We start from the raw sequence: 13,996 nt of genomic DNA on the forward strand, positions 1-13,996 counted from the left end.
TTCTGAAATGGGTAGTTTTGTCATTATTAGTTAATACATTTTTTGTTTCACTGTTTACTGGGAAAACAATCAAAACTACAAATGTAATGCATACGCTAACAAATGTTGCTTTATGAAACAAGAAATATAATTTAAAACAATTATCAGGAAGGTGAATCCAAAAGAACTTGTGCATTTATGCATGGTCCAAAAAATGTATGTTGAGGGGACCCACTGGACACAATCTGCTTCTGGATATACAGAATATAAGATAAGGAGCTACTCTCCTAGCTGGCCAGTAAAGAAAAAGTTGTAGTTAAAAGAACACATGACTACATACAACTCTACAAAGCTGGTGCAAGCTGCACTCCACACCGAGTAAGAAACTCCACATAAAGAAAAGCTACTTGACTGAAGGAAGAAGTAGGAGTGAGATGCAACCTTATTCAAAGACCTGAGTGTTATTATATAGAACATGTATTTTTATATGGCAATGTCAGCATTTAACTCTTTATGTTTACAGATGTTGTGTAAGTTTAACAGCAAGTTACAGCAGTCAAAACAACAACCAAAAAACCCAACTTTACTGTCACAGATGGATAAAGCCCTCACTATGATACAGGTGACCTGGGTTCGATTAGCAGTTTGAATGTCTGCTGGAGCAGGTATGAGGGGGATGGGCGTGCTAATGCTGGAGAGAGAGAGGGGAGTCCAGGTCCTAAAATATCACAACCCACTCAGAATAGGGTCTGTAAAGCACGCAGTCACCATTGGGTATACATTTGGCTCACTGAGCCACAAATGTGTTAGCCTTTATCTTAAGACAAAAATCACAATCATTTAACTTAGGACACAAATTTGCACAAAATATAGTCTCACACAGACAGGAGGGAACAGTGGCCTCTGCACTGAAACAGCCTTTATGTTTCTCCCTAGAAGATGGTCTGGAACTGTAAAAGAAATGTCATCATTGATATGATACTGACGAGGATACATACCACATCCAGGGCTGCCTCTATGATGCCCCCTCTAGACCATCTCTCACCTTCATTCTGGGTATACCCAGTACAGAGGGGGTGAATAGGCTTAAGTCTAGAAGCTTGATGGTCAGCAGGCACAGAGGTAAAACAAACAGAAAAAGAAAAACGGAAAGTATTCCAGTATCAGCAAAAGTTTTGAATGCTCATGACCTCAACGTCACAATTGTGGCAGCATTATCATATGCAAAATATGACAAGTCTGTAAGAAACAGTCAAGTCTAGTTAATGATGTTTGTGAAATCTTTGACCTACATCCAGGATCTATAGTAATTCCTAAATGCAGTCAGATGACCTTTTTTATAATTGATTTTATTTTAACCTAAATTTTATTTGATAAAGCTACAAAAAAAATGTTGAGCACTCTGGTACACATCAGCATACTGATTAACAGAGAAAAAATAACTGGAATGTGATAATACAAATTAACATCCCATGGAGAAGTTACCAGATTTCTAGGTGGATGGATATGCAGAACCCTTCTCAAAAATGAGTGAATTGAGACTGGGTAGAAAATAAAGGATCTGTGAGTAGACAAGCAGATGTAACCAAAAGATGGATTGTGACAGAAGAGCATGAAAAGCCAGAGGAAAGCCATTCACACAACTATTGTAGAACCAGCAACATCCTTGTACATACTAAAGCACCAACTAGAAAATCTCCTCCACTTACACATATATGATTTCCTAGTATCAGGTTTATTAGCCTCCTTTAACACAATGCACATCCTCAGAAAGTACAGTTGTGTAAGTAAATTTATCATAACAGTATAGCTATAGGGGTTATATCATGCTAAGGATATAACAGCCAGCTAGCTTCAAAAGCTTCAAGCTTATGTTCCACATGACCAAACCATTAGCAGCTTTGACTTGATCAAAGGAAAAAGAGTGGTTTGGATGCTAAGCCCTTCAGATCTTTTATGCCAACTGAGAGAGGGAGGCTAAAGCCCTGAAATGGACAATGCTAGGAAAATAAACACAAAGGGTCTTACCCTGGCAACAAAAAATATACCAAATAAGAGGGAGAGAGGGAATGGCTACTGCAGCAGTGACCATTCAAACATCTACTGTTATGGTAAGTTGACTTAACTGTACTATGTTCATCATATTGATCACTGCTGCAGTAGCCTTAGCTATATGGGTAGATTACAATAGCTTACACTGTCTGGGAGGAGGAAGAACAAGGGTCCAGGTGCCCCCGGAGAATGGTCTAAGTAGGTCTGTCCTAGACCTGAAGAAGGCATATAGTTACTGCTTCTACAATACTTCTAGAATCGACCCCTTTCAAAAAAGCCACTGATGAAGCCAAAGCCCTGGTAGAATACACCTTGTCCTTGCCTAGAATTACCTTGTTGTGGTGAGTATAACAACAGGTAATACCATGGGACAACTATTGAAAATAGTCTGTTTTGACAAATGTTGACCTTTCTTCTTACCTTCACAAGAAATAAACAACTGATCAGAGATTCTAAATGATTTTGTTCTGTCAATAAAGTATCTGAGGTAATTATGGACATTCCAAGGTATGGAGTAATCCTTCTCCCTCAGTTTTTGGCTCTGGAAAAAAGACAGGGAGAAGGATATCTTGGCTTAAAGTAAACTCTGATACTACTTTATGCATAAATCAAGGATGAGTTCTTGAGGAAATCCTATCTTTTTAGAAAAAGAAATAAAGCTGACTCGCCATAAGAGCTTTTTACCCATGTCCCACCACAATAACTTTTTATCCATGTTAAGAACCTCACATTAGTTTGATGAGTTGGTTCAAATGAAGCAAGAGGTAAATTTTCGAGGACAAAATTAAGAATCCAAGGAGGAGCCACATCTTTTCTAGGAAGCTTGGTATGCAACATCCCTTTCAAAATCATTTTCACATGAGATTGAAATGAAAGAGGGGTATCCATGGGCAGACTTGTTGAAATGCAGAAAAATGTACCTTGGTGCAGAAGTAAAACAGACAAGAGAACAGTAACTCACACAAATAATGTAGAATCAGAAAATCATTAGCCTTAAAGAGTCCTGGTTCTTGTCTTGGCACCAACTATAGAATATTTCCCAGTTACTAATATATTATTTTCTAGTAGCAGGTTTTCTTGCCTCCTTTAATACTGCATGTCCTCAGAAAATAGGTGCTTAGAAGGTATTAAGATTCTATCATCCAGGCAGTTAGTTGCAGTTGTTTAGAGTTGTGATGATCAACCAACCACTGACATGTGAGAGTAGGTTCAGTCTGTAACAAAGCTTCTGGTAGTTGCCCCTTCATCATTTCCAAAAGATGGGAGAACCGATGTTGCCTGGGCCAGAAGGGAGTCACCACAATCATATTTGGAGACTCCTGAATCTTTAGAAGGACTTTGCATATAAGGGTGGACAAGCATCCAGGAACAATCCTGGTCCCTGGAAAAGAAAAATCATCAGTTTTCCTGGCTTTCTTGCATTGAGTTGTGGAGCAGAATTTGTCCAACTGATTGTTGTAACTAGAAGTAAAATATGTATCAGAGGTTGTCCCCACAGCTGAATCAATTCCTGGGAGACCCCTAAGTTTATTTCCATTTATGAGGGTCTGTACTGGTTCTGCTTAGCTTGTCTGACTTAAAACTTTACTCTGATGGTGTGTAAGCTGCCCATAGAGTGACAGAATGCTAAAAAGCTATATCCCAGGCTACAATGGCTAGTATACACAAAGGGTAGAATCTGGTTCCCTCATTTCTTTATGTACCACATCCTTGTAATGCTGCCTGTAAATACGTGTTACATTCCTGATGATGGAGAATGATGACAGTATTTATAAGTGCCAACTTCTCTTTTACATTGATCCATTTCAGTCTGTCTTTTCTGTTCCAAAGTCCCTATAAATACTGCTCCCCAAACAATGTCTGAGACATCTGTTATTACAGACTATGTTGGAGCTGGAAGAGAAAATGTGAGACCCTGATTCTGACAAAATTGATTCTTGACAAAATTGCATAGAGTCTCCCTTTTCATTAACCCCAAAACTGAAATATTTTATGTAAGGGTATGTTGATGTTGGAATCATACAGATTTTACCTACCACTGAATTTTCTCTTGTGGAGTCTTGCCAGAGGAATGATGAGAATCATAGATGCCATGATAGCTAGAATTTTGTGGAATTCCTTTTCTGAGAGAATAATCCAAGTGCAACAACTCAGGAATAGATCTAATTACAGATCTACTTTTTTCCTATGGTTGGAATGCTCTTTTAACTGGGGAATTTAGGAGACCCACCAGAAAGAAAAAAAAACAAACATCCTGTGAGAACGATTTAAACAAGCCTTTTTGTATGATCTCCTGGAACCCCAGTCTGTGTAGGAGACCTCTCAAGAAAAGGAGAGATTCTGACACTTTGAAAAAGACTCTGCAACTATAATGAATTTGTGTAAATAAGGAAAAATGTTAAAAATTGCAGCATGCAGTATGCTATCACTGGAACTAGACACTTTGCAAATATACTTGGAGGAGTGGATAGCTAAAGCAGGGTTGCCCAACCTTAGTTAATCTGAGGGCCACACTAAAAAAAAAGATTTATCTTAGGACCACATCCACAATAATAAATACAGTACATATACTGAAATTATTTAGAGAGTCCTACTGTTAGTTAGGGTTAGCAAGCATTTTGAAAATTTCATAAGTAAGAAAAGTCATGGTGCTTATAAAAGTTTTTATTGAAACAGGAGACATGATGCAGTCATTTTTAAAGGACTTTCCATTAAGGGCCAGTTTTCTAGCTGTAGTAAAATATTAAACCTGCTGGCATTTAACCCATATAACTCAGTTGTTAGCAGTGTCAGTGTTTCCTTCTGCATGCTCACTCTTCTTGATGGCCTCTGGCTCAGTGCTTAAGAAATTCTTCACAGGTCTGAACCAGTGGAACTTGTTAGGTGCAAATGCACAAAAAATTAGTCTTTTTTTAGAAATTGAATGTCTGCTCTGGAGTGCTTATCACAGCCCTGTTTAAAGATATGACCAAATCCTGTCTGCATTTGCGACCAGCATACAGCTCAACCTCTTCATTTTAATGAGAGCTCTGCAGTAGTTTGGCTTTGTTTACTAAAGTAGCTATATCGGCTTCAATGTTTGTAGTTGTCAATAGCAGTAAACTTGCTATATCAGTTTTAATGTTTGTAGTTGTCAATAGCAGTAAACTTGCTATATCAGTTTCAATGTTTATAGTTGCCAAAAGCAGTAAACTTGCTATATTAATTTCAATGTTTGTAGTTGCCAATAGCAGTAAATTTGCAAGAGAAGTATCTATCAATGAACAACTGTACCTTGATTTAATGAATTTCATGGTTGAAAATGTGCTTCCAAGCATTTATTGCACCTTTAGTCCAAACGTCCTCAATTTCAGGTACCTCTCTATTGATAGCAATTTTAAAAACATCTTCTCCTTTTTCACTTCTGTTAGTATAACAAGGGTCTGATTGCAAATTGCACAATTCCAGCTGAAGGTCAGATCTTACATTTTCAATGGTGACAGTCAAGAGTTGAATAACAATTGAAATATCTTCTTCAATTCCCTTAAAATCACCAAACTGATTCTCAAAATCCTCAGTGAGCATTTCAATATACTTTACATGGGCTGAAAGTGATATTTCCTCAAAATTCTTTATTTCTTCAAAATGTTCTGTGCAATTCAGAAAAAAAGTAAAAATATTATTAGCCCATGTTGATTTGAAAAGCTTCAATTTACTTTTAAAGCCATTCAAATGACCACATAAGTTGGCAATATTCTGTTGTTTGCCCTGTAGTTTTAAGTTCAGCTCATTTAAATGGTTGGTCATATCTGTTATAAATGCGAGATCTGATAAAAATATGGGATCTTGGATTTGGTTTTCAAGTTCTGTTGTATCGGAATTCACATAATGTTTAAGAAATATGGGCATTGCTTTCCGAATGGCAAAAAAGCATTCCAGACATTTTCCAGCATTCATTCAGTGAATATCAGAATGAAGGAGCAAATCACCATATGCAGCATCCACTTCACTCAAGAAATCACGAAACTTATGACTTTGGCTCATTAAATTGTTTTGCCATTTCAGTTACACATTTCTTCACTATCATATCATCACTAAAAGGCATTTTGCTTTCACTAACTCCAATGCAACTTTGTATGAAGCGGCAAGGCTAGAACTTTGTTCAGTGCTGTGTTTTGCAAATATCTTGTTTGGTGCATCAATTTTTTTCTTATATTCTGCAATAATGGTGTGTCTTGATTCTGCAATATACATCTCAAATGTTTTACTGTGTAATGTACTGTAGTGTCGTTTCACATTATACTCTTTAGACATTGACAAAACTTGCATGCAGACAAGACATTGAATTTTATTCTTGCTGTTTGTAATTAAATAGTTTGATTCCCATTGGCTTTGATACACTCGCTTTTCATCTTCAATTTTTTTTTTCTTGTTAGGCATGGTTATTTGACAATTAGTAGTAATAAAACACAACTGCAATACACTGAAAAAAACAACACTAATTGCGCACTCAGAAATTTGACTGTGAGATTCACCCCAGACCATGCGCATTGCAACAAAATCAGTGTACAAAACTTAAGGAAAAACATTTCATGCACTGCGCATCTTATAAATAAGCTACCAGAGAATTGGTTCTACTACTAATATGATCATGGCACTGTACAGACCTGAAAATATAAATGTTCAAGATGCTACTGAAAATGTTGAGAACAGTGACAGCAGAAGCAGACCGCTGCACCTCTGTTCTAGCTAATTTCCTTTCCATTGATATAATTATGAAAGAATACAAAGACCTTTCTTCAGTCTAATACAGTACATAAAATAATGCATTCTTAAATTCAACAATTTTCAGATATTTTTCTCCGACAATAAAACAAGTAATAAGGCAAACTCCAAGTCAAAGTACGTTTTCATCAAATGAACAGTTCAACTTTAAAGCATAATCTGATATTTCCCCCATTAATGCACACCCTTTTAAATATAGCAGAGCTAGGTCAGATAAGTTAAGAGAGTAACACACATCCCCCCAAACACAAATGTCACTATCCATACTATACTTTCTATAATTGAAAGCCTTACCTTACAATGCCTCTCATCTTTCCCCACTTGCCTAGGCAGTGGGGTAGAAATTTTACATTGGCCTCTCCTTTTGTCCTTTTCTCTACTAAGCAACATATGCAGGGAGAGTAAGGTCCAACAAATTGGTTGCTGTCCCACTTGTCCTGTACCATTTACAGGCCCTGTCCCTCTGCTCACTCCCTCTCAGCTTTGCTAGTTCCTCCTACACACAGAATCCCACTATACCACAAATAGTGCGTGGCATCACTTTACCGCAGCAATACCCGACAACCAGCTTCTGTACCTCTGCTATGGTTAGACTGCAGGCAAACTGAGCAGTATCACCTTTTGTTTCCTTGCAATGGAATTCAGGGCTCTTTCACCTGTTCCTTAACCTGTCATGTCAACACTTAAGTTGTTTTTGTTGTGCCTTCTCCAGCTTAATGTTATTTACTGTAATGTAGTGCAGGTGGGTTTGTTTTGGACAGCCCAGGCCTAAAGGGTAGTTGAGAGAATTTAAAGTGTGATCCAAAAAATAAAACCTGAAGTAATATCTGAAATCTGGAGCTATAGAAATGTGACAATAAGCATCTTTTAAATCTGATGTCATAAGAAAATGAAGTAAAATTTGTGAAAATTTAGCATTTTGAAATTGAGCACTATCAAAAACTGGTTTAGAAGGAAATTCCAGAAATGGTCTCCATGAATCTTCCTTCATTAGCACCAGAAACATTCTTCAGTAAATCTGTTCTGCTAGCTGGTATGGAGGAATCTTTTCTATACACCCTAAGTCAGTAGATGCTGAATGAGAGGAGAGAAATGAAGAGTTTGATCTGGCAGATGAAGGGGAATCCCTTGGAAAAGTGAGGTAGACTCCCACTGTCAGCTGTAGTCAAGGTTAATCACTTTCACTATCTGTTACCAGTCACAAAGAGACAAATGAAATTTCAGATTTTTTTGTGAGAATTAAAGGCTTGTCATGGTGAGAAGGAGAGGGGGAGTCTTGTAGATTCTCAAACAGACTCATTAGACTCTCCTTTATTCTGGGTTTCCTCCTTTCTTCTTGCAATTTTGTTCCCATTGCTCTTGAAAGTCTACTTATCAGCAGCTCACTGTGACTGCTTACCTTGCTTTTTATAAAAGTCTGTGGAGGCAAATTAATCCTCTTGACAAATTTGAAGAACGAAGGCTGAAAAAGCTATGAAATTCCCTGAATCAGCTTACCTCTTTCATCACGTTTTCAGGACCTCTGAAGCAGATGGTTCAAACAATACCTCCTTCTCTAAGAGAGAATTCAACATTTCTGATTTAATGACCTCAGGAAGATGTTGTGTATGCAGCTAAGCAGACCTCCGTAGAACAGTTCCTAGGGCAGCAGCTGAACTGAATAATATGCACATTTCATAGAGTGGGTAACAACTTCCAACACAGAAGCAATAAGATTAAACAAAGATGCTTTATCATTAGATGAGGGAAATAATGCCATAACATTCTTTATATTATCAAAAGAGGCAAGCATAATCTCTAACCTATGAGCTTAACAAGTGAGAATTCTAAAAATAAGTGTTACAGAATAATAAAACTTTCCCAAATCTATCAGAAGTTTTCACATGCTCACCAGAAGGAGAGGGATTGACATTAACCATATGTTTAGCGGCTGCTGGGTTTACCAGATAAATCATTGTTGAGCCTGCTCTAGGATTAGAATATAAAAAAATATAAGACTGAGGAGCTTTATATAATCTAGCTACTTTCTTAGGGGCAGTTAGAGGCTGTAATAAATATATCATCCAATGCTGAAAGAACAAGAGGAACTGGTGTAGGTTCAGGAAATTCCAGTTTCAATGCATCAGAATATTTTTTCAGAGACTGTGGAATATCATGATGTTCCACCTGAGAAAATGTATTCATTCTGGAAACAGTTTCAGAAAAAGAGAATCATTCAAATTGACTGACAGAAGCCACTATTTCCTCAGAATCTAAATCAGAAGCCTGATGAGTATCAACAGAAACAGTCCATTCACAATCATTTCCTGGTTCAAAATCTTGAACCTTCTCAGAAAATGAAGAATCCCCTTTTCTCTTGCTAAGAACAGCAAAACTGGAAGGGCTAAGATTCTGAACTAAAGCCTGAGCTAAGCCCAATAAATCACTCCTTTCCAAAGTAGCTGAAATAGAAGGCACATGTCTAACTTTTTACTTCCTTTTGACAGGAATTTCTGAAGAAGCAAACACACTTTTGCCAGACAAATCCTCCCTGTGGATATGCAATTCAATCCGGTTAAGCAGGGAGGTATTCCTTGGTCCTTCTCCCAGAACCAACAAAAGTGATTCTCCCTTGCCTGTCAAACCACTCAGGCGCAGAGGTCATGTCGCATCCCAAGTACATGGTGGCTGTATGGTCTTTACTAAAGGGAGCTAAGGAAAAAGATGAATGATCTGAATACCCAGAAATGCTAACAGCAGAATCACCCATCTGTGGCTTAGGCACTTCAGTAGCCTGCTGTGATGTTGAAGAATGTTTGTTTTCTTCTTTTTGTCAGGGGAAGAAGGAAGAACCAAGGACCTGGTAGGTTATTCCATCACAAAGCCAAAAAAGACGCCTGATTCCTGGAGAAGTCTGAAAGCAGTGGTCGGTAAAACAGGTGAGTAGTAAAAAAGTCACTTTTTCCACCACAAAAACACAGTGAAAAGCAATTTAAACATTCATTTCAGCCCCAAAAATTAAAATAATATAACTTTTACCAATGAAAAAGTAGTTTTAAATTAGTTTTATGATTTTTTTTGTAAAAAAATAAGACATGATGCTCCTGTTTAAAAGTTACTAAAAGTTGCATGACAGTCTATGAAAACACTTTCTCCCAGCATAAAATACTTAATTTTACAGAAAAGGTTCAGTTTTAGCCATAACATTAAAAAGTGGAAGTTTTTTTTTTCTCATCTGTCCATCAATGGAAAGCATTAGTCGACCATCAGTCCTCAAAAACCTTTAAGAGGAGTGCTCTTCAGCAGCAGAAAAGCTCTTAAGGGCCTGCCACCTAAACCACTCTTTTTATTTAGCTCAGACTAACAATTTGGACACAGAGACTTGGACGTTTTGAAGCTGGTCAGCTGTTATATTCTTGGATATAGCCCATATAGCTAAGAATACTGAAGCACTATGATAAACATAATAGGTGTCTATAAGGTATTAAAGTTCTTCATCCAGGTAGATACTTGAAGGAGGCTTTAAGTTAGGATATATCAAACAAACCCTATCGCATGGGAGTTAAGTCCAGTCTGTGAGGACGTTTGTGGTAATTGCCATTGGCCATTTTCAAAAAAGGGAAACCATTGTCATCTGGGCTAAAAGGGGTTCTTTTTGTGGATGTCATTCTGAATCTATAGATAGAGTCTAGATATTAGTGGAAAGACATACAGGAACATTCAAGTCCAACTGAATTAAAAGGCTATGTCTTTCAGGTTTGCTTGCAAGGAATCCTGGATATAATCTATGTAGTTTGTCTGCTGTGAATGGAGGCAAAATATGTATTTGAGGGGTTTTCCATAGATGAATCAATTCCTGGACTTGAGAATGTTCATTGCTGGCAACACCTCTTTGGCATTTTTGTGTTTTGATCTTACTTATTTCTACTACAGACCCTGAACTTTCACCTCCGTGGAGACAACTCCCCATGTAAAGTCTGAATCATTTATTGTTGTAGACTGAAAAGGAGCTGGAGGGGAGAAGGGGAGACCAGAGCTGAGAGATACATGGCCCTAACACTACTGTGTACAATTCCCAGCTCAGAATCTGAAAAGAGAGGGTTGCAGGTGATGGGCCAGACAGATTTTAGGAATCACTGTACTTTACTCATGTGAAGTCTGGCCAGAGGAATCATGAGAATCATAGATGCCATGAAACCTAGAATCCTGAGATAATCCCTGGCTGAAGTCATAGGCCAACTGGAAAAGAACAAACTTTTTATCCTGACTGATATATCCAAAAGGCATTCCAGAAATACTATCCTGTGAGAAGGAATGCAAAGATTTTAGAATGTTTAGCTGGAATCCTAGGTTGGAGAGGAAATCCCTTACTCAGGCAAAAGGCCCCTTCCATTCTGAGAAAAACTTTGCAAATATAAGGCTCTCTTCTAAATAAGGAAAGATGTGGATGACTTGCAATGTGCAAAGAGCTATTACATGAGCCAGACACTTTGTAAATAACCTTAATGCAGTAGATAAAGTGAAGGGTAATGCAGAGAACTGAAATGTAAGCCAGGTACAGAAAATCTTTAAAAATGTCTGAAATCAATGAGCACAGGTATGTGTTAAGAAGCATCTTTTACTCTAATGTTACAAGAGAACTGAAGGAGATATGAAGAGTAACAGAGATTGAAGGGTCAGCATTTTGAACTTTGGGACTCTGACAAAATGGTTGATAAAGAAAATGTCTAGAACTGGTTCCCAAGTTCCTTCTTTCATTGGTACCAGAAAAATTCTTGAATAAAATCCTTTTCCTGTTTGGTCTGAGAGTAAAGGGTCAATAATCCCCAGGGGCAGCATTTGCTAGATGGGTGGAAGAAGTAGGGAAGACTTGTTAGATGATGTGGAAGAATCTCCTGAAAAGGAGGAAGGGACTCCCACTCCCATCTCTATCCTTGCTTAATGAGTCTTGGAACCCATTTGTCTGAGACTATCTAATGCTTCTGAGGAAAATCCAGAGTTGGGCTTTGGGAAGGAATTAATGGATTACCAGGGTGGGAACTGGGGAATTCTAGAACAGACAAAGTCATCCTGACTTTTTGGACTCTCCCAGGTTCTGGGAGTCTTACCCCTTCTTTTTGAGCTCTTTGCCATTACATTTTGAAAGTCTGCTTTCCAGTAACTTGTTGAGGCTGTTTGTTTTGTTTCCTGTAAAAATGTCTTTAACTAGAAGGAAAATGTTTAAAAAACTTTGAGGAGGGGGGGGGTTGAAAAATATAGGCAACCCCTGAATTAACTTCCCATTTTAATTAAATGTTTTCAGGACCTCAGTAGAAGACAGGCCAAATAATATCTCTTTATCAAGGGGAAATTTTAAACACTCAGCTTTGACATCTTCAGGTAGATTTGCCAGTCTTCTCATAACTGAACCAGTAGCAGATGGTCTTGATACAACATCAGCTAAATTATAAGAACACTTCAAAGAATGGTTCCCAGAGAAACAGAAAAAAAGTCAATTCAGGGAAGTTTTATTCACTGAAGAAGCAATATTAGCAAATAATTTCCTCATATTCTCAAAAGAAGTTACTAAAAACTGTAACGTATGAGCCTGGAAATTTAGAATTCTGAAGATATATGTATCAGAACAACAAACTTTATACCCAAACATATCAAAGGCTTTCCATCCTTATCAGAAGGAATAGGATTAGTATTCACAAATTGTCTGGCAACAGATGGTTTTATGAAAGTCAGATTTAGGATTTAAAAAGTAATTATGTGCCTGAGGTACCTTATACAACCTATCAAGTATTTAAGGGCAGAAGGTTGACTCTCTGCATGCCGTAAAGAAAACTGCCTCAAATGCTGGTGAAACAGTTGCAAGTTGAGGAAAATAAAATAAATCATAATATTTTTGCTGAGATACTGAAATTTCACTCTTTTTCCACTGATACAGCTCTTTAGTTTTTGTAATTGTCAAAGGAAAAAACTTCAAAGACCAATACACGTAAGGTACATTTAATAACTTGCTGCAAGGAGACAAAAACATGCAAATACAGGATTTTGCCTAACTACTAACAGGAAGTATGCTATTCTTATACTGTTCTACAAGACATTGCCTTCTATGGCTGACGTAATCAAACACAACTTTCAGTATTGTTCTACAGCAGATGTTACTCAGATTTTCTGCTGACACGACTGGATTTATGAAAAACATTTCGAGAAAAACAACCTGGCCTTGGTGGGCCATAGCCCGTTACAAACTTCTATTGTGTAGTTCTAATATGTGTTACATTTCAAGGTACTTTTCTAACTTAGACACAAGCAAATACTGATTGCAGTTCATATTTTCAAGCAGTCTTTGTTCTGATTATCTATAGCTTCTGCAGCTGTGTGTTTTCTCACAGCAGAAGCAGAACTCCTTGTCTAAGTCTCATAACATTAATATTGTTCTATTCATTATTTTCCTGACACAAGCAGAACTTATCTGCTTTCCTGTAAATTAGGAGTGGCTATAAGGCCCTGCAAGACTGCAGTGACAAAGCCTGCTCTGGATTTAGAGTAAAGAGGCAAGTGGTAGTGCTTATTAAAAGTGTGCACTGAAGTCCAAGTTGCAGCCTCCAAAGTATCCTCAGTCGGTACTCCTCTGAGGAAGGCTGCTGCCCTGGTAGAATGTGGTCTAATGCCCTTAGGCACTGATTTACCATGTTGTGAATAACAGAAATGAATGCAGTGTCCTATCCATTTTAAATAGCCTGCTTTGAGATAGCCTTTCTTTGTGGTCCTGCAGCATATGCCACTAAAAGTTGCTCAGTCTTTCTGAAAGCTTTAGTTTTGTCCAAGTAGAAGTGTAGCTGTCTGTGTATGTCCAAAGAAGGCAGAAGTCTCTCCCCTTTATTCTGCGGGTAAAAAGTAGGCAAATGAATGGTTTGGTTAAGAGCCACACTGGACACTACCTTAGGCATAAATGTTGGGTTTGTCCTTAGAGAAACCCTGTCTAGATGGAAAGAAAATAAAATAGGTTCCAGCCAGCTAATTAATGCCTCTAACTCTGAGACTCTTCTTGCTGGAAGTTATTGCTAGGGAGCAGTAGCTGTTTTTCCCATGATAAGAATTTTTATCTCAGCTGTATTGGCTGGCTCAAAAGGAGGAGCAGTGTGTGAGTTTTTTCTAAGACAAAGATTGAGAGTCCCATGCAGGGTATTGGGTGCTTGCTCTCCCTTGGAGGTCTTATGTTTTTTAGGCC

At 37.8% G+C, this 13,996-nt stretch overlaps 1 protein-coding gene across 2 annotated transcripts in view; it reads right to left on the minus strand.

Annotated features, from left to right (window-relative positions):
• Positions 1 to 13,996, minus strand: part of ADAMTSL2 (ADAMTS like 2) — a 1,179,463-nt gene that overhangs the window by 863,687 nt on the left and 301,780 nt on the right. The gene's annotated exons all lie outside the window — the stretch shown is intronic.

Source organism: Protopterus annectens, chromosome 16.part0 (genome assembly GCF_019279795.1).
Source record: "Protopterus annectens isolate FY-2018-M chromosome 16.part0, PAN1.0, whole genome shotgun sequence".
Lineage (NCBI taxonomy): Eukaryota > Metazoa > Chordata > Ceratodontiformes > Protopteridae > Protopterus > Protopterus annectens.